At 40.0% G+C, this 4,359-nt stretch overlaps 1 pseudogene; it reads left to right on the top strand.

Moving 5' to 3' along the window:
• Positions 1 to 1,259, top strand: part of LOC110315094 — a 5,338-nt pseudogene extending 4,079 nt beyond the window's left edge.
• Positions 1,260 to 4,359: the final 3,100 nt, after the last annotated feature.

Here is a 4,359-nt window from a genome sequence, read left to right as displayed (position 1 = left end):
TATGCACTCACTGATGAGTGGATATTAGCCCAGAAACTTAGAATACCTAAGGTACATTTTGTAAAACACATTTCATCATTGCTGTGCATTAGAGGCTGAAGGTGATGGAGAGCCTGAGTGTTGGACTCAGGGGAGTCACCATATTTCCAGGAAGATAAGGGAAAGAGCAAATGACCTCTCAGTGCCATCCATGAAAAATAGTCATGGAATTTTGTCAGTTATTGGCTGCCCTAACCCTCTTGGGGTTGACGGCACAGACTAAAGAACTATCACCAGTACTTCCCACTCATTGAGTAAGACTAGAAAGTTATTATTCATGGGAAAATGAGAGGAAACGGAAAACTACTCAGCTCCATTCCTCTCAAAATATTCAGAAGGCTGTTATGGAAGATTTGGCTCTAGCTTTCTAATAGCTAAAATATTTCAATTTTAGGTGCGCCACAATTCTTTCTGCTCAATTCTTAGCAACAAATTCCAGTTTCCATCTTATCTTCATGTAGTACCCAGTGATAAAATCCAGTCAGAGGACAAGATGAATCTTATCAAATACTTTGGTTGGGTCTGGGTAGGTGCTATTGCAGATCATGATGACTATAGAAAATATGGAGTCTAAGTTTTTAAGGAAAAAAATGGAGAGTATCACCCTCTGTGTTGCTTTCTCTGAAACCATTCCAAAAGTCTACTCCTGTGACAAATTGCAAAAAGCTGTTGATGCATTAAAGAGTTCCACTGCCAAAGTCATTGTTTGTTATGCTTCTGACATTGACCTCAGACATTTGGGCTGGAAATGATTCATCATAACATAACTAACATGACGTACATAGCCAGCAAAGCCTGCGTTACCTCAGATCTTATTGAAAAGCCAGAGTATTTCCCCTATTTTGGTGCAAGTAGTGGATATGCAATACCGAGAATTATTATACCAGCACTAAAAGAATTTATTTATATTGTACACCTTATCAGGAATCCAAATGATGTCTTGAACATTGAATTCAGGCAAACTGATTTTAGCTGTACCTGGCCCAATAGAAGTTTGCCTTACAATGTGGACCACAGAGTGAATGTTACTGGTAAAGAAGACAGACTGTATGACATGTCTGATCAGCTCTGCACTGGAGAGGAGAAGCTGGAGGATCTGCAAAATACCTATCTGGATACATCACAGCTAAGAATCACAAACCATGTCAAACAAACTACATATGCTATAGCTCATGTCCTGGATCTCCTCAGCAGATGTCAAGAAGGAGAGAGAACGTTTGGTATAAATAATGAATGTGCATATATAGCTACCTTTGACTTCTGGCACATAAGATGTTTTACTTCATGATATTACATGTCATTCATAAATATTGATGCAAATAGCCATCAAGGGTGTTTATCTTTGTATTTAATAGTCATAATTTTATTGCAAGACAAATTAAAAAAATTGTAGTCTCCTCAGAATTACCCTGTCATTTTCTTTCTTTTTAAATTAGATTTATTCATTTACATTTCAAATGTTATCACCTTTCCTAGTTTCCCCCCCTAAAACCCTTTATCCCATCCCCCTGCTCACCAACCCAACCACTCCTCCTTCCTGGCCCAGAGCCTTCACAGGACCAAGTGCCTCTCCTTACATTGATGACCGACTAGGTCTTCCTCTGCTACACATGAAGCTAGAGCAGTGAGAACCACCATGCGTTTTCTTTGGATGGTGGTTTAGTCACCAGGAGTTCTGGAGATACTGGGTAGTTCATATTGTACCTCCTCCTAATGGGATGCAAACCCCTTTAGCTCCTTGGGTACTTTCTATTCCACCATGTTAGACAAGTTGTAAAAAAAAAAAAAAAAAAACTTGTCTGAGATCTCCTTTAGGATTGGCCTGATAACAGGTTGGGAAAGCTTTGGAAATTGACCACAAGGATCTCTGGTGTATGAAAATATAGCAACTAGAACTTAGATGGCCTTGGTCCCCAAAATGTGGCTTGATGAAAACAATAATCTTCCACTGGGAGGATAAAGGGAGCAACAGGCTATTTTCTGGGCTATGCAACCACCCCTCAAGGGTGCTGTAAAGTCCTGGTTTAAATTCTGTTGATTCTACTGAGGGATGTAAGGAGGATATTGAGAGTAGAATTTAGAATTAAAGCAGCCTGAAGTAGAAGCTATGCCTGTTGACCAGGTTAGTTGTTACCCAGGAAAATTCTCCAGTGGTCTTTCTGGTGGTTGTTGAAACATGTACTGGCCTCTTGAGTTGGAAACCTGATTAGCTTTGTTCCATGTATATGGGGTTGAATATAAGCCTGAAGAGCTAGACATTTTTGCTGAGANATNNGGACCTTTGAAGGAGAAATTTTGAGNCTTTGAATGAAANATTTTNTATCCATATGTCACTAAATTTGTGAAGAATTAGAATAGTATTCTGATATGATGTACATCAGTCTAGGCTGCAGTGAGATTAATAAGTCATCTATAGACTGAAGTTGTATACTCTTCTGGGGAAAGTTAAGAGAGGGCAGGTCTTTGGCTAGGACTTATTCAGAGAGGTAGGGGCTATATCAAGATCCTTTTTAGGTTATTTTATTTATTTACATTTCAAATGTTATTCACCTTCCCAGTAAAACATCCTATCCTCTCTTCCATTTCCCCTGCCTCTATGAGGATGCTCTCCCAACACCCCCTCCTGTCTCAGTGCCTAGCATTCCCCTCTTCTGGGTCATCAAGCCTCCATAGGATCAAGAATCTCCCCACCCATTGATGTCAGATAAGGTAATCCTCTGCTATATATGCAGCTGGGGTCATGGTGCCCTCCATGTGTACTGTTTCTTGAGGTAATAAAGTAAGCTGTTGGATATGCTAGATGGAGAGATCTACCATTTGCTGGCAACTATGATTTGAGAGTATGGCCGGATGGGAATATAGACAACAGCAGCCTTAAAGGCTACACTTTGAATCAGGAGGTATTAGAGGTTATCTGTCCAAGAAGATGGAAGTACCGAGAACAATGGGGGTAAAGTGTGATCTAGTCTCATTTATGGCCTTCTGTACACCGCTGATTCTATAGGATCGATCTCATGGTTTTTACTGCCAAGAATGGAATGTCACACAGAGTTACTGGAACACAGTGGTCCAGTATGTCAGAATATTGTGAATGTGCCTTCATCTTTAAAAAGATATTGAGACATTTTAAGAAGTTGTTAAGATCTTTAAGAGTAATTATGTGCCAGCAGTGCCTGCTGGTGAGCACCCAGGATTGGAAGGATTTCCTACTTCGAGGACAACTTGTTGAGTGGCATAGGGGTCTATAGAAGAGAAAATAACGAGAGTCTTTCAGGCTCCAGGTGGCTCTGTGCTATGATAAGACATGGACTTGATATCAGAAGTGCAACAAGAATCTCTAGAGCTTCACAGTGTTATAATCAGCCTGAAAGTAGTTAAGGCCTTTCTACTTAGAAGGGGAATNGGACAATTGTTAAGACCAGAACAGAAAGGTTTGTGTATAGTNCAGGTAAGCAGGGATATAAATTCACTGTTGGAGCTTGCCATCAATACCAGTTAGGAATATATGGGACTGGTTGTTGAAGTAGAGAAGGTGATCAAACCTGAAAAATTGATGACAATATCTAAAATGAGAGTAATTTATCTCTCTGCCACACCTATGGTTACACTACACACACCTCTAAGAGATGGAGAATACAGGAGCTTGCAGAGTCCCCCCAAATCAGCCAATCCTCACAGGGAAAGGATTCTACCCCTTCCCCTACTGTGCCTCATAGAATGAGAATCAGGAACAATTTTTCTTTTACAGTTTTGAAATGATCTGGGGTCCTTGGATGAATACTTGCTTTCCTTCATAAGAGACAATTATTTCACTTATTAGAATATTTTTAGTACACTTTGTAGATTGGACAGGGCTCTGATGGATACCTATTGCCCCATAACATTAAGTACTGTGTGTTGAATTGTTCCAGCTAGCTTTATACTGACCTGGTGGCTACTAGATTTGAGTTCAAGGTATTCCTGAGATGGATAGGGAGGTTTCCTGCCTCTGCCCTCAGATTATGTAATCTGCCTCTTATCCATTTCTTCCTTCAGTTTGACTCTCCTGGACCTTAAAGTCTCTATTGGGCAATTAAAGTCCCTTAAGGCCATGTTTCATAATGTAGGGAAGCTAGTCTAGGGTTACTTTTATNGTTTTTGAGGCTTTTGCCTCATATTCAGAGAAGCTTGGCTTATAAAATGTGCAGCCAAGATGACTTGTATCTGAACTCTCAAGGGCTAGATTAGTATACTTAAATATAGTTTAATGTAGCCCACACTAAAGAGAGCATGGTTTCTGGAAGACCCATGAGTAACTACCTGTGGCTTATTATAATTAAT

Source organism: Mus pahari, unplaced genomic scaffold (assembly GCF_900095145.1).
Source record: "Mus pahari unplaced genomic scaffold, PAHARI_EIJ_v1.1 scaffold_13997_1, whole genome shotgun sequence".
In the NCBI taxonomy this organism is placed as follows: Eukaryota; Metazoa; Chordata; class Mammalia; order Rodentia; family Muridae; genus Mus; species Mus pahari.
This window is presented reverse-complemented; position numbering and strand designations above follow the sequence as displayed.